General features: G+C 50.8%; 1 protein-coding gene across 1 annotated transcript in view; it reads right to left on the bottom strand.

Moving 5' to 3' along the window:
* NDNF (neuron derived neurotrophic factor) overlaps positions 1–13,267 on the bottom strand; it is a 29,869-nt gene extending 16,602 nt beyond the window's left edge. Inside the window, exon 1 of the mRNA XM_078875254.1 lies at positions 13,176–13,267. The gene's annotated coding sequence lies outside the window, so the exon portion shown is untranslated. The remainder of the gene's footprint in view (positions 1–13,175) is intronic.
* Between the last annotated feature and the right edge of the window lie 4,271 nt (positions 13,268–17,538).

Here is a 17,538-nt window from a genome sequence, read left to right as displayed (position 1 = left end):
CTGACCCGCCCCTGCTGGATGTCTCTGAGAAAAAACGGGCTTCATAGCTCATCGGATTTCTCCAGGATAGACAAAGATTCTGATTCTAAACAGTTGAGTTTGCCGGCAGCAGTCTGCAGGGACTGCGTGTGGTCGATTTTACCCACGGCATTCATTTACCACCGCGTAGGTTGTCGAGGCTTTCCTGCTGTACGGCGTTTTTGGGTCGTATCCCGTGTTGCTCAGCACGACGTCTGACGAAGAAGAAAGACCGATATTCAGTTTCTGAAGAAGCTCCCAAAGAATGTGGAGTGAAACGTTGGACATCATGCCAAACAACACTTTGGAATATAAACCTGAAAGTGCACCAGAGAACTACACTGCGCTATTTATTTAATGAGCTGTGCTAAACAAATACTTTACCCAACAACATAAACAGAAGATACATTTTATTGTTGATGATTAAAGTCCAAAAAAGAATCTCCATACAACGTTACGTGATGGGCCTACTGGGTCTCAAGGCGCGTATCCTGTAAAGAGATTTACCGCGCTGCATCAAAGATTATTGAAACGACCGCCGTTTCAACTTTCAACATAAATCGTGGTGATATTTCATAGCTGACAATTCCACTTAGAAACATGCCGACCAAAAAGATTCATGCCACGTGGAGATCATGCTGAGCGATGAAATTGGCTCATGCGCAGGAGCCAGATGGATTTTTGCATGGCGAGAGCAAGGCAAAGGCTTGGGAGAGGCCTTCATCCAGCAGTGGGCAGATCATAGCTGATGCGGAGAATGATGCATGATGAACCTACAGCCATCAGTATAGAAGGCAATACAGTTTGTGGTTTGAGATAATCTGTTGTCTTAAGAATAAATATAAACGTGTTGGTAAATGTGCAATATCTGCAGATTATTTTGTATATCCTTAAGCAACACCGATTTAAAAGACAGTGGCTAAAAGCGCACGTAGCAATTCGCGAAAACTTTTCTCGACGAGGTGCAGTGTAATTTGACTGTCTCTCCTTTGCACGGCGTTTGAAAAGCCACGAGCAAAGCAACGCGTTATAATTACTGTGCGTGTGTCCAGTCGACCCGTCCATTCGATGGCATCAGGAGTCGCTTGATGCGGAATCATTTTACGAATACTCCATATTATCATCATCATCATCGTCGTCGTCATACTGTGTATAGCACGTGAAATAAATTTAAAATGTATTTAAGTTGCTCCCGAGTTGACACGTTGCTTATGTTTGTGTTTGTTTGTCTGTAAGTGGTCGCTCCTTTCAGAATTCCCAACCCCCCCGCCGCCCCGCCCACCAACCAACCCTGTAAACAGCTGTAGCTCTTCCAAGTAAATTACACAGCGTGTTCTCGCTGCCCCAGTCAACAGTATAACCCAGCAACCCAAACACTGGGCGCTCTTCACGCACTGGTCGGGTTTGTTATTTGAGCGATCCGAGTCGCCGGGTCTCCCCCGACGCACAACAGGGGGGGGGGGAGGGGGGTACTCTTATCCCCGCCTCTCCGGTTTCCATGACTTGCCCACCTCGTGCGCCACCACTGGCAAAACACGCTTGATCTAAAAGGATGGTGGCGGGCGCTCTAAGCCGTTGAACTGTGGCTGCATTCACACTTCCCTCGAACGCTCGACAATGAGGTCGCACAGGGCTCAATGGAAATCGGGTTTGGCGGTGTGAACATTTCTGGCTTCAACGAGGCTTACATTAATCTCCAGTGAAAGAGACGCTATTAGCCACCTTGTGACCGCGTCAATAACTATACTTGGGGACACTTACCGTCACGCCAGGAACCGATCGTAATAAGAAGAAGAGCCCACCGCTGGCTGAAGGCCTCCCCGCAGGAGGTTTATTGCCCACACTTGACCACGGTGGTCGGTGTGTGTCCGCGAAGGGCGCGGACTGGGGACCGGTTGAGATATCCATCACCACTGACGTCGTCGACCGTGGTCAGCAAAGGGCTCAGAACACAGTTCACAAACCCCACCACTTCTTTCATACACTGATGGTGCACTTAACAATTCCTCTGTATGGAAATTGCAGTCCTAAATTAACACCAACAGAAGACGTCCCAGTTTATTCGGGACTTTTTGGACATTGCTGCCATACAGATTGACAACCTGATGCCAAGGGGCCGTATTGAGCGAGGGCCCTACTAAAAGCGCCCTGGTTGATGTTTGTAGGATCCATTTCAGAGCGCAAATAAAGGCTCCATTGTCTGTCTCGTAAAGGTCTCAGTAAGTATCCACACACACACATATGTTCGAGCTGCTCGCATCCGGCCCCAAGACTGCAGTGTCATTAGTTCTTTTAAGACCCAGGAATGATGCCAATAAATCGTTGTTTTTTTCAGTCCCTAAATGTGACATTGATGTATAAGCTTCGTTGGAAATGCCAGTGAGTGTGGATGACATATATTGACACTGGAGTTGCTCTTATTACTCAAATTGCATGCTTTTTGCCCTGTGCACGGAGAGATAAAATATTTGTAGACCATGGCTTATTCACATTACACTCTCATACCTATACATACAAAAAATGCAGCTCTTTCAATGATTAATACTATTTATATATGTAATAATATAAATAATATCTAGCTCTTTGTGGATACGCTGTTCGATGAAGGCCTTGGCCATGTGTTGGTCACGGGAGGTTGTTAGACCATACTTCACACCGGTCAAGTGCGTGCTTGGGGAAGGAGGGGAGAACTCTGGACTCGTTCAGATATACACATTTCCCCGACCGGTTTCAAAATCAAATACGGCAATGAAAGGGGCATACATGGCATGAACAGAGTAACAACCAACAATGAGACAGAGCCTATGAAATATTCCGTAAATGCTGTGGTGTAACAGCTACCAGAGGCCGTCATCCAGCAGCAAACAGAGACTGGAAACTACAGTATACCAATGCACATTGATATACCAAATCACCCGGAATGCACCCAGTTTAATGGAATATTATAAACTCAGAAGCTAAGCAGGTTTTCAACCTGGATAGCATTTGAGGTGAGTGACCACCAACGCAGCAACAGGTTGTCACAGGGCTGCCGCGGAGCGACGCGGTGGGGCAGCAGTGGGCAGTGCAGCAAAATACAATGTTGTTCTGTACTTCTATGTTTCCACGGCCATGCTCCACGCATTCGCCAAACCAGCACCGACCAGCGTGCTCGAGGCTACGGTCACACGTCCCCCGCCACTCCGCACGGCGTGCGCAGGCCCTCGTCTGGCAGCGGGCCGACAATTGGGCAGTACGCGCACCATGCCACCTCGCGCCCGCGTGGCGAGCTAGCGGCTTGTGGGAGACTGCTAAGGCTGGGAGGAGGGAGGGGCAGTCCAAATTAAAGTGGTCCAGTGACCACCCCCCCACCACCACATCGATCCGTTGAGCGGGAACGAGTGTCGCATCAGCGTTTGCGTCCGTACTAATTGCACCACTCCCCCCCCCCCGGTGTTTGTTACTCGAGAATTACCGATGCCTTCGCTAGGCCATGAGAGCCAGCAAGCGTATTTGTGTGGTAACCGAATATGTTCCCGTGGAGCCCTTAGTGCTCATCCACTGCTGTACGTCAGCGCCTCCCCCATATCGTGCGTTCGTGGAGGTTATTTTGGCCGCGCGTCACCACGCTGGTCAGTCCCGATCCGCCTGCTGCTGAGATCGATGCCGTCACCATCCTGGAATCTCACCCAGATCCGACAGAACGCTGGCGAACAGAGGGGACTAACGCGTACGCCCAAAAATAAACACCTCATTCGAGACCAAAAACATCGCACCTCCCGGCTTTGACATTCCTGGAAGACACTGGTGGTGTAACCATGAACCGCATCAGAACATTAGCAAGCCGACGAACACATCTCCATCACAAATTTAAAAAAGTTAAAGACCAGCCTCAGTAGAGTGTGATGGTGGCAATGAAACCTACAATGTGGACCGTACAATCAACCACAGAAGTCTGCGCTTCAACAGCGGAAGAGCAAAACGACACAAGCTCTCTCATCATGGGACCTCTTTTGCCAGTACCAAAATATACTAATAGGGTTTTTCCCCTTTTTTCTGGCAACAAAAACTGACACCTTTTGGAAGGAATCATGCTTACATTAACCACAATACTTGCAGTCAAATGCAAACAAAAAACAATACTCTGATCATTTATGCATTGTCTTTGAAACTGATTGGTCCACACCAGAGACAAACTCTCTCATGAAGCCCTCTCGTGGCCAGCATACCTCGGACATTGCAATTTCGCTCCCGAACATGTTGCCACCATGCGCAGGAATACAACCCATGCAGGGAACTATCATGGCTCGAACCAAGCTCTGACGGGATCGCGGGGGCATTCCGGGTGATGCGCACAACGTTGCATCTGGCGCGCCGTTCCAGTTGCACGATTTCTGCCTTCCGAGGCCAACGTTGCAACCAATGCAATCAGCAATTAATGCAATCAGCGCCGTGTATCACATGAGGTCATCTCTCCTCCTTAGCATTAAAATACTAACCTGGTGAATTATTTTCCAAGTTCTCAGGAATATAAAAGCACCACACAACACAACTGTTCAACTTGTGCTCATTGCATGCAAGGCGATAAAAATCAATGCGCAGTGACCGGTTTAAGACACACTTGTGATGTTTGACCGTGACGTTCTAATATGTGAGGTGACTACAGTTGTTCTTCGTTTTTGCTCGATGAGCTTTATCCTTCACGTGGAATCTGATGAATTCTAAGAATCGTTCTCAGAGGTTTGGCTCGAGTAGCAGCCCACAGTATTTCTTACAACCTATAAATGGACTAACGTTCCTTTACGAAGTAACGCGATTCTCCCCTGGGGAAATGTCGAAGACTGCCTGGGCATGTGCGCGTGATTTAGTTAAGGAGATACGCTGCCGTGTACCTCTGTGCTCGCAGGTGCGATTGTGTATACATTGTACCGACAGCATAGGTCTAGACGATACAATTATCGATTAAGGCCATTTGACTGACAAAAAAATGGTAATCGGCTGTCCTTTTTTTGTGGTCAATTACTCGGGGCCAATTGAAATGTGGTGGTCGCACCAGACTTCGCGCCTGGTGATACTGGAGACGTCACCAAGCCCCGCTCATCACCTCCCGTTCAGCGGCACACGTGGGGAAGAAAAGTGATAAGTGTTTTTCGTTTCTTTCCGGATCAATTACTTTCGTGCTGCCCGATGAAGTCGAACGATCGAACCGATAAATCGGGAAAATACTCGTTCACTTCAATAATCACTTTGCCCGAAGGCTCCAGTGTACAGATGAAGTCAATTACACAGAGATCATGGCTTGAGATGGCAAGTTGGTGTACATTTCAAATGGATGAATTCTGACGATAATTGTATTCGCACGTTCGGTAATTTGCATGGTAGAAATGCGCTGTACGCTTCTAAAGCAAATATTTTTTCGGGGGAGAAAAAGAAACCTCGTGTTTTATCTTTCATTGAATGTTCCGGAAGGGTTAAAACATCCTGGGGAAGAGTGAGCAAGTGGAGTGGCCGAGCTCGTTTGATGGTGGCAACAGGACACGCGCTGTGGCATCTCCTAACAGCTTTCTTAAAAAACAATTATCTGCACCATTTATCTCACATTCTTGAGCTGTAGATACATACACACATATGCACACATACACACGCTCACATACACACGTTAACACTCGTACAAAACAAAGACGACCATCCGCATCGTCTACACTCTACACACAGACGGGTGGCTGTTAGCGAGCACCTATGAACGGCCAACACGGCACACGAGGGGGTGGAGGGCCAGCACCACGCCCGGCCGCCTTTGTCTCCCCAGTGGTGATGTTAACAAACCACACCCAAGTACTAACTTTAAGGCTGAGTTGACCTAGGGGAGGTCCAGTATCGGTTCAGATAATCTTCACTGGTGGTGGCCATGAGCGCTCCCCACACACAACAAAGACCCCCGGTATAGCCTCAACAGACTGCTGGGGCAAGTGCTGTTAGCGAGCACCTATGAAGGCCGGCACGGCACACGAGGGGGTGGGTGGGCCAGCGCACACACACACGCAGACACCCACGCACACACATACGTACACACACACGCAGACACCCACGCACACACACGCACACACGTACACACACAAGTACACACGCAGACACGCACAGACACCCACGCCCACGCACACACACACACACAGACACGCACACACACGTACACACACAAGTACACACACACACACGCCTCGCGGGGCGCTGCCTCGAGCTCCTCCTCCTCCCCGGAGGAGTTCGAGGCTGACAAAAACAAAACATGGACATCTGTGCAGCTCCCGGGAGCGCGAAGCCTCACCTCGGCGCCACGACTCCAGCATCTTCGGGGGTCGCGAGGCCGAGAAGACCGGTGGGGGTGGGGAGGCTGAAGGAATGAGGAGGGCATGAAGGATTGAGGGGAGTGAGGGAATGAGAGACTCAGGGAATGAATAAATGAGGGAGTTAGGATCGATAGACTGAGGAATGATGGAATGAAGGAGCTAGGATTGAGGGACTCAGGCAATGAATGAGGGAATGAATGGACGAGGTAGTTAAGGATCGAGAGACCTGTGGGCGTGAAGGACTGCTGGATTTCACGGTGGACAAAACGCGTGGTGCAGCATGGCCACTGTAGGGGTCTGGCTCTCTTGGACCTGCATGGACATGAACCGACCAAGCCGTTGACCCCCACTGTGAACCAGCGTGGGCCTTGAAGCACAGAGGGGCAGTGCCGGATTATCCTCGTCGCAAAAGTAGCTACATAATGTAGTAGCTACGGGCCCCGCACTTTCAAGGGCCCCACGCTAAATGCTTTCAAGCTATCAATTCCAGTTCAGTGATTCTTCAACTTGTATGAACGACCGGGTGTTTACGGTTAGCGATTTATCGTATTATCTGGCTGTATATCAAATACAAAAATACAATGACTTTACTGTGCAAGTTAAAAATGTGTGTGTTTTAATATTTAAGTGTTTTTTTAGGGCCCCTTCCTAACATATGCTACAGGCCCGCACTATCTTAATCCGGCACTGCAGAGGGCACGGTGCGCAAGTCAAGAGACGGGTTGGATCAGAAAGCCAAACGCAAGCTGCAGAGACGCCCAGCACACTGGCCGTTCGGAGTAAATCAGTGAGTTCGGCCATGAGGTCCATCGCTAGGAGGAATGGTGATGATGGTGATGATGATGGCCGAGTCTAACAACGACTGACTACGTACGGTGCGAAAGAGGTTTCCACGTGCATTCAAACATAAATCGGAGTGGCAGCCAAACGCGGTGGGACTCGGAGAAATGAGATCAGCTCGCGAACAGGCAACTGGAAAGAGGCCGTTGCAATCGAGATACCGCCACGAGGGACGGCGACGGCTCGGGGAGGCATTCATCCAGCAGTGGAGTGATCATGGCTGATGATGATTACGATCTAGACACGTGTGGGACAACGTAGGCCTAATCGGGCCTCAATTTCTCACCGCATACTCTCCCGATCGCCGATAAACTGGAGTAAGCGGCACGTGACTGATATCCACAGCCACATTGAGAATGAATACTTGATGTGGTGTGGCGGGCGAGTAAATATTTTCCGGATCTCCAACCACCCCCCCCCCCAAAAAATAACCCAGCTGAAATTAAGCCCTGGGGTCTAATAAATTCAATATGAACCTTTGGCACTCTAAACACAATATATATCATCCCCTGCAGTGTCGTTACAGCAGAGTGTGTCAGTGAGCATTGCCTTCGGATAATTGAGTCCAGGTTGAGCAGGCCGGCGTGTCGCCTCCACATCCACGCCCCTAATCACGTCAATTAGTAGCCGTCACGTACCCGGCCGCCAGCAACTGCAACCCGTGCCCCATGCGAGCCCCGAGGTACAGGCGCAGCCCTGCAATGTCTTCCTCTACGCCACTGCTGGTCAAAGGGCCTCCGCTAGGGGGCGCGCTGGAGAGGTCCCTCCAGCGGCTGTGTCTGGGCATCCTCTTGCACGGTGTAGCAGACGTCTTGGAAGAGGTGGTTGGTGGGGGTAGCCACACTCTACCCCACAGCACGAGACCTGCCCATCGTCTAACCGTGCTCTTAACTGTGGCGGCGTAGCCATTCAGACTGCATGCTGGGTGGAAGAGAAGTAGGGATTGAGTCCGGGAAGTGGATTCAGAAATCTACGCATTGTTTTCGCGTCCTCGGCGGGAGATCGCATTGAACCGGTGACCTCTGGATTGCAAGTCGCGTGCGCTGCTTACCATTACACCGCTGTGTCAGCATTCACTAATAGGGGCGCCGCGGTGGCGAGATGTTAACTACTTTGCCTCGTATACAGGAGGTCGTGGATTCGATTCCCCGACCCTGACGCCTGTATATCTGGAGTGTGCAAGTTCTCCCCGTGGTAGCGTCCATTTTTCTCCTGGTCCTCTGGTTTTTCCCTCCACATTTAAAAGCTGCTCTCAGCCACACATTCAGTTCTTTTGGAGCTGGTGGTTTGTATAAGGCTGAGAGCTTTTTGCACGTTGCAAAGCTATTACGTAGACCTTTGCGTGATGGTAAATCTCAGTGTAACTACCAGCTGACAATCATCCGTGCGGTTCGCGCGTGTTATCCACACGTGCACTGCTATACCACGCATACTACACGCTAAGCTGCGTGTCGAAGGAGCCGCATCAATGATCACACCACAGTTAATGGTACAAAGAGGAAGAAAAAACATGCGCATTTCCTTTCAACTGAACAGATATTGACTTTTCGGATGACTGATCTCCGGGCAATATACAAGCATGCCAGCGGCGTTTGAGTTGCTAGCGAATAACACCGTCTCATGAGTGTTAGGGAGCGAATCTAATACATTCGTGTGCCCTCGGTGTTGAACATTTATCAAGGAAACGGACGAAGAAGCAGCGCTCATATTTTTCACACACATAAAAACTGTGACCTTAAAAGGAAAAAAACTAGTCAACGTTTCGGGCAATTCTTCTCCTAATGTATGTTGAACTTATTTTGCACCGTACGTAGACATCCGTGCTAATCGGAGGTACAGGGTGAAGTCCAACACACTAAAAATAAAAAGCAGTTGTAAAAAATTGAGTTTTCAATCTAGATTTAAAAGTGCATAGCTCTAGTGGCTTCCGTATATCGGAAGGAAGAGCGTTCCAGACGGCCGCAGAAGTGCATCTGAAAGCGCGCGATGCAGTGACCACTGCCATAGCACATGGAAGTAGTAAGGCCATGTTATTGACGAGTTTGTTGAGTTTGTTGTTATTATTGTTGTTGTTATTCGTACTTGTGGACCACTACTGCCAACAAAGTATCACCGCCTAATGAATTGATTCATGTTTCCATATGCAGAAGGCCGGTCGCTCGAAACGTCGACTTCATTGTCTGCGTGGAAACACGCTTATTTATTATTATTTTCACGCAATATTAAGCAGGCTCAGCTCGAATGCAGCATTGCAGTACCGACGGTGAGGAATATAGCTTCGGGAGGCCTTCATCCAGCAGTGGATTGACCATGTCTGAGGAGGACGAGGACGAGGGGTGCCAGGCGAGCGGCGTGCTCTGCTCGGAATGAATGCCGCGTTGACTCTCAGTCAATGATACAATTATTATAATAATAATAATCTGTGTCGCGAGTTACCTGCCTGTTTGCTGGCTCGGCTCCTCTCCACCGCCACAATAACTCTCTAGTTTGTGGTTGCGGCGGGCCGTTGCCACCGAAGCTGGCGGGGTAACTGGCTAATCGGGATGTTCCGTGTAGCAAACACTCAACCGAGTTGAAACGGTGGACGATGTTGCAATAGAGAGCGCCACTGAAGATGTGGGATGTCACGGATATCGAACACTGTGTCACGTGCCGTAAAGCAAGAATTTGCTCCAACTTTTCAATTCGCGGCTTCGATTAACGTAATTCTTTCGCCATGATATTATTTCAATCTTAGGGAATATTTACAAAATAAAACCTCACGATACGTATTTGTCTTGGCATTGTATTACGTAAACGAGCAAATTGCTTTTAGTGCTCCGAGTCCAGGATTGTAAAACGAGTATGACAATGACAGCTGTAGAGCGATGGGTCCTCTCCGCGTGGTACTAATAATAATGATCCTCACTGAAACCCCAAGAACACGACCACGCACATCGCTGTAAAGACATGGGGAACCGAGCCATGATCGTCAAAGTTCGACTGAAATAACGTGATTACAATCTTCAACGGGCATTTACACACAGAGAGTTGATGCGATGCAGTGTGGCCCGTACCGCCTCTAACATTAGCACCCACCTCTACTCACCTCTACAAAGTCAAAAATCCCCCGTGTAGCCTGAAGAGACTGTTGGGGCAAGTGCTTTTAGCGAGCAGCACCTATGAAGGCCGGCACGGCACACGAGGGGGTGGGTGGTCAACACCATGCCCGGCCGCCTTTGTCTCCCCAGTGGCGATATTTACACACCACACCAGGTACTCATTTGAGGCTGAGTCGACATAGGGGAGGCCCATGACCGGTTCAGATAATCGTCATTGGTGTTGGCCGTGAGCGGGAATCGAACTCGGATCACCGGGTTCGCAGTGCAGTACGCTGACAGCTACACAACCGCTCTCCACACTCACCTATACTCACATTTCCAGTGCTCACCAATACCCATGCAACTGTACTTGCCTCTACTCACATACCCACCTATCCTTACCCAACAATACGTACGACTCACAGCGTTTGACAACCGCGACGTCAAAACCTACGCATTCCCCTATCCATTATCCGATCATATCGACGTCGTGCGATGGAGCCCACGAGACAGCCCAATAAAGTCACCGGTGACGTTGCCGCTACGACCACAAACTTCGCTCTAGACTCTAGAGGACCACCGTTCATCCGCCGCGGGGAACGGAAGCGATAACATCAGCTTTCGAGCGTGGGTGCTCAGAGAATGTGTTGCATCTCGTAAGGCCACGAGTTGAGCGCTCGCGGTGGCTTTCGGGGATACGTTGATCCAGCGGTGGATAGAACATGGCTGACGATGACAATGACGATGGCGATGGTGATGATGATGATGATTGTAAGGGGTGGAGTGTGTTATACAGAGAGTTAAGACTCGTGGGTGGTTTTCGTTACTGGGGGCAATTAGCGGCGTTGTTTGTTGAATTCGCATTACCAGGCTGCTGTGAAGGCACGCGGGATAGCTGGGACGTGTGCGTTGACTGGGAACATTAGCAACGTGAGCCATTTGAACAATTGGATGCGCAAGCTGGGAGCATTTTATGCAGACAGCTGTTGAGCGATATCAAGAGCAAGGACGAGGCACACGCACAGACACAGACCGCGAGCTGTTACAGCGAGCCACGGGTGCCGCTGCGTTCACGAGTCACACAAACTCATCCGCTGTGCGTGCGATTCCCGGACAGCACCGGACACAGCCGCGCCGGCGATATGTATGTACCGTATGCTGAACTTCTTTCGCACCGTACGCAGCCAACCGCGATAATCGGAGGCGCGGGGGGAAGGAGAACAAACTAAACACGCACAAAAACAATCCTAACGCAATGAGTTTTCACTCGGGATTTACAAGTGCATAGCGTCCCTGCGGCTTTCTAATGAGATAATAACTGGGACTCAAGGATCGCAGGGCACGCCACCTCGCTCAGCCAGCCACGCCAGCCACTTTCGAGTGGACAGGAACCATCCATTACGTGCATCATTGCGCCCTGTTTTGAAAACTAAACGCGTGTTTGTGGCAAGCGGCGGTGGTGAAGTCGCGGTTGTCGTAGCACGTGGGCGCGCGCTAACACCTGAACCGGTCCTTGGGTTGACTCAAGCCTCAAGATGGTGCGATGCTTTGCACATCGCGGGGGAGATAAAGGCGGCCGGGCGTGTTGCTGGTCACCCCACCCCCTCGTGCGCCATAGGTGCTTGATAAACCCGCACTTGTCTCAACGTGCCTGTTGTGGCAGTGGTAGCTAGCGCGCCAGCGTGCCGTGGGCCAAACCCCAGTTGGATTCCCAGCCACGGCTCACGCCAGTGACGAGAGACATCAAAATCAAGCCTGGTGTGAAGTATGGTCAACTGCCCCCCGCCCCCCCCCCCTCGGAATGGATTGACATTGCAGAGTGAATATAGCGCTACGGTCAGGACACTGCGCTATGAACCACCCGCCAACCTGAGTTTGAATCCTGGCCACGGCTCGCATCGGTGGCTCGTGAGATCAGAACTGATCCTGCTATCGCTCCCCTCTCCATTCAACCAACAGGCGCTGCCCAGCGTGGTGAAGTATGGTCAAGTAAGTACCCACGGGACCCACGCGGGCACATGGGGGAGGGAGGGGACGGCGACGACATCCTCATTCAGCAGTGGTTTGACCAGAACGGAGTTACCGCACCGCTGTGCATGCAACATGCAGATCACGGGTCAAGGCAGATAATGATACAACATTCAGATTACGGGTCAAGGCAGATAATGATACAACATTAGATTGCGGTGGGAAGTGGGGGAGAAAAAAAACCACCCCGTCTGTACCTTGAGGCCAAAATCAAAATCAAAGGTTTGTAATGTAGGAAATACCGCGGCCACTTGCCCCATTAAGGTTAGCTCCTCTTAGATATGCGATACTCTTGTGATGCGCATCACCGCGGTGACCGGGACACAAGCCGCCCTGCGCGCACGTGCGGGGCGAGACGCGGCATCTGCACGTGCGCTTCGTTAAAGAGTTTCTACTCGCGAAATGGCGATTAAAAAAAAACCCAACAACAACCTAAGTTCTAGTCCCGGCCACGGCCGACATCAGCAAGCGGTCGTGCTGGACTCCGCCAACCCAGCGTCGTGAAGAATGGTTCCACATCCCCTCGATCACAGAGACTACGTGGGGATGCCTTCATCCAGCAGTGGATAGATGACAAACCTGCATACATTGTTCGTCATTATCATCATCATCATGAGCCATGTTTATTCCACTGCTGGATGAAGGCCTCCCGAAGCCGTCGCTATTTGTCACGATCGTGCGACGCACAATAATCCACCGGGCAGCGACACGCGCGCCGACTTGAATCTCTTCATCGCCTACGGTGGACGTGCACTCTGGGACGCGTTCTCATCCCTTATTATTCACATTATCATCATCATCATTATCACGTTCGTCTCAACGTGAGAACAAACTTCGAAGAGCTAAGAGAAGCCGCCGTCTCTCGCTGGCTAACCCGCTCACTCACCTTGCGCAGGAGCGAGGTGACGGCACGTGGGACCTGCGAGGCTCTCCTCCGCTGACTCTGCGGCTGCTGCTGAGACGCGGCGCGCCACTCCTCGCTCGCTCTCTCGCTCGCCGCGCTTACATCCAACTAAAGTGCCCGTGCCGGCTGCAGCACCCCTATAGCAACCCCCCCCCCCCCTAGAGTACCCCTACCCCGTCTGCCCGCGGATCCCTACCCCACCCCTCCACCCCACCCCCAACCCCCAAACCGCAAAGACAAAGATCCCCCGTTTAGCCTTTAACAGAATGTTGGGGCAAGTGCTGTTAGCGAGCAGCACCTAGGAAGGCCGGGACGCTACACCAGGGGATGGGTGGCCAGCACTACCCCCGGCCGCCTTTGTCTCCCTCGTGGTCGATGTTTACACATCGCACCAGGTACTCGTTTGAGGCTGAGTCGATCTAGGGGAGGCTCCGGACCGGTTCAGATAATCGTCACCGGTGTTGGCCGCGAGCAGGAATCGAACTCGGGTCGCCGGGTTTGTAGCGCAGAGTAGCGCTAACCGCTGCGCTACCGCTCCCCACTACAGCGGGCAGACCCCTCAACCCCTCCCAACCACAACAACCACAACAACCACAACCACAACAAGCTCTCCCACCCACCCTCACTGCCATCACCACCAACTCCCACCGCTCCGCGCAGTGATGACACTCGCGCGCCGTGGCACGCGCCCAGGGCCCGCGGGGAACCTCTGCAGTTGACTATTGGGAGGTCCTTGTATGTGTGTGTGTATGTTGAACTTCTTTCGCACCGTACGTTAGTCAACCGTTCAAATCGGGAGCTGCGGGGAAGGACTACAAACTAAAGGTGCACACCAGACACACTCACTATGCAACGGTTCATAATCACGTTCGGTATTCGAATGATACAATGGTGAAGTCGTGGTGATTACAAAAATATATATATAGTACACGACGTTGCTTTCATTGCATGCAAAGCCGCGTCAGTCGGGAGGATTGTTCGACCAAACTTCACCACGCTGGTCAGTAGCGCTGGTTGGTGAATGTGGAGACCCACGACTCGTTGCAGATGTCACTCGCCAGTGACGTTTAGCCGTAGCCTGGAATCGAACTCTGTGATCGTCAGGTCGATAGCGTGCTGCGCTAACCACAACTACACCGCCCCCCACCAGCACCCCTACGTTATTGCGCCGCTGTGCAAAAGGATTTTAGAGATACTGGTGCTCGCCACGGTAATGTGGAATTACCGTTCGGGTGGACAGTCGTGAAATCTCCGCCGCTGCTCACCCCTTTGCTCGCCTTCCCCGCCGCCCCTTGCCGTGCGGGGCGCATTGCCCGCGTGCGGGAGCGGTCTGCTGGCCGACTCCGAGAGCGTCACCCTCTCACGGCGCCGCCAGCGCTTCCACGGCTCAACCCCCGCCGGATTTCTAAGACGCGCGCGCACATAGCTACAGGACTCTAAGACGCACGTAGCTACAGGACTCTAAGACGCACGTAGCTACAGGACTCTAAGACGCACGTACCTACAGGACTCTAAGACGCGCGCACGTACCTACAGGACTCTTAAGACGCCGTCCCATCATTTTTGCTTAAGAACGCAGGGTGAGCGGTGAGTCTTATAATCCGGAATGCACGGTACCACTCTCAGCTTCAGGGAGATTCTAGTAATAGCATCTATTTTGTGAAGCGCCTTTCACATTGAAGAATCTCAAAGCGCCGTGCATAAAAACAAAACTTCGCTCACAAGTTATAGATACAATCTAGGCGAGATGGAAAGCTGATAATAACGATGTCAATGACTACTCTCGAAATTCCAACAAAATGAGGCGCTGCGATAAAAGCGAATAATAATACTCTGTAATTAATAATAATCACAGAGTAATCCAATTAGGCTACAAATTTAGTTGTCAAATCTTAAGTTACAGGGAAAACCTCGTTGTGCAAATAGGTGAGTTTTTTAAAGACCCGATTATAAAAGTAAAACAGACTCAAAATCCCGAATATGGACCGAGGAAGGGGGGAGTTCTACGGGAGACGGAGTGGGTGGAGATCCTTCTCCAAACCAGGGTCAGATGGGAACCCTGGCAAGACAAAAGGCTGCCCTCAGCCAGCCACGCGATCCTCTTGGTCCACCGAGGCTCTGGTTTTCGTGTTTCATCTCGAGGTGGTCGGTGGCTGCCGAGTATTTAGAATGTGTCTCGCGCAGCCATTTCCTGTCTAAGTGATTGGGGGTTGCTGCTAATGGGCCTAAGGAGGTGTTAGCTTATTTTTTCAAGAGTCACGTTTTAAATGAATTCATTGAGGGCCCGCTTGTGTGTGTGTGTCTGTCCGTGTGTGTGAGACACACAATCGCCCAGGCCACCAGGCCAATGAGTCCTGGCTATAAACCTTATAGGCTCAATGGGAATTTACAACACTGCCATTCTTAAGCCGAGCAATGCAAACTCTCACATGCGGCCAACGACCCGCACCTCCATATAACGGCTCAGCACCAACTATTTATTGTATTTGTTTCCAGCAACGCTGCTTTGTGCCCGAGTTAATTGACATATGGTTCGGATTATGAGACGCGCCGTTGCTATTTATTTTCAAGTAACCTTTGGAAGTGCGTCTTATAATTCGTTATAGATATATATATAACAACCACCGATACGGCGGGCACAAGTTTGGAGTGCGTTTTACTTTCCAAGAGTGTGTTTTCGTCGGAAGAATACGGAGTGGTGGCGCAACGGTTGGCGCACTGTGCCACAACGAACCGGGTGACCTAAGTTCGATTTTCGGTCACGGCTAACATCAGTGGCGAGTGATAACTGAGTGAGTCGTGATGGGCTCCCCCGACCCCCGTTTTTCACAAAGTCTCGCTGAGCAGCGTAGGTGATGTATGGTCGAACAACCCCCATGAACGACACACGTGCGGGAGGCCTTCATCCAGCAGTGGATTGATAATGCGGCTGTAAATTATTACCGAGGGCAAATTGACGACGTGCATGGCGCAGGGCGCTAAACCACTCCAACCGAAAAGAAAATGAGTAGGCGTCATTTAGTCGGCAGAAAGCGCAAACCCAACCTTCAATACGAGACCCACAGTGACTGGTTTCCTTCTGTCAAGGCAGGCCGCTCGCAATACGCAATACAAAGAGTCCGCATGGTCATCGAACAATGTCACTTTCCAGAATGTGCAAATCCCTGCGACGTTATAATTCGCTGTGATTACATAAAAATGGAGCGAGGCTTTTGCACACACAGCAGTTTAAGCGCGCGTGTGTACGCGATGTGGGCATTAGTTGGTGTGCCCTGGCCGGGTTTTGGAGTCGAGCCGGTGTTGTGTGTGTGTGTGTGGATCAGAATCAGCATCTTTATTTATACTGGGGGAATCCGATGAGCAGTAAATCTCGTTTTCACAGATGTTCCAGTAGAGGCGGGTCAGAACGTTAGAACAACAAACAACACAACAACACGATAGGAGGTGCAGAGTATATGGAAGGTAAACAAATCACTTGAAAATAGACGAATAAAACGAAATAAAGAACGATCTTACCAGGTGAAGCCCACTGTGATATTAGCTTACATTGTTTTCAGAAGCGACCTGGCCACAAATGATAGCTCAACAAATTGGCTCATCGTGCGCTGAAATCTACAGCGGCGCAGCGAGAGAAGGCGGTGGGGGGGGTCCGCGTGCTGCGTGATTGATAACGTTTCCGCTCAACCCTTTTTAAGCGGGGCTTTGGGGGATTTTTTTAGAAGAAGAAGAGAGGGGGAAAAAACCCCTCCGCTGACGTCAACTACCGGGAACGTGAGAGCGAGCTCGGGGGGGTGGAGGGGGTGGAATAATGGGCGAGCGAGGGCACAGACGACCACTGTCGCTACTGCTGCTGGGCTCCAGTCGCGACGGATCTCGGCTCCGCCACCTGAACCAAGACTCCCGCAGGACGAGGTCGTGAATTGGGCATTTGTCTTTGCCTGACCCCGAAGACGAACATTAGGCTCCCCGGAATGCCATTTACACGTTTGGCGTATTGTATCCCTAATGATGTAAACGAACCTTCACTTGTCCTCATCTATTTGACAGCGTTCCGTTTTTTAACCCCGCCCGCCGCCCCCATAAAGGGGTGTGTGACTCCGTGATTGATTCCGACTCGCGCTGATTTATTTATTAATATTAAGTGATTAATGCGGTGATACTGCTGCTAGCTGTTGTGCATAAGTACAAATGACATATATAAAACAACTAGAGACGTTCGTTCGGTAACATCGTGGTCCGACGTTTCGCGCCATGACCTTCATTCGTAGCGCATATGCTACGGGGTGGTCCATTTATAGACATCCCACTGATTTATATCGTCCCCCGTCTGACATTCTTCTCAGCA

This window comes from Lampetra fluviatilis, chromosome 41, assembly GCF_964198595.1.
Source record: "Lampetra fluviatilis chromosome 41, kcLamFluv1.1, whole genome shotgun sequence".
NCBI lineage: Eukaryota > Metazoa > Chordata > Hyperoartia > Petromyzontiformes > Petromyzontidae > Lampetra > Lampetra fluviatilis.
Note: the sequence above shows the minus strand (reverse complement) of the source record. Positions and strands in the feature narration are given on the sequence as shown.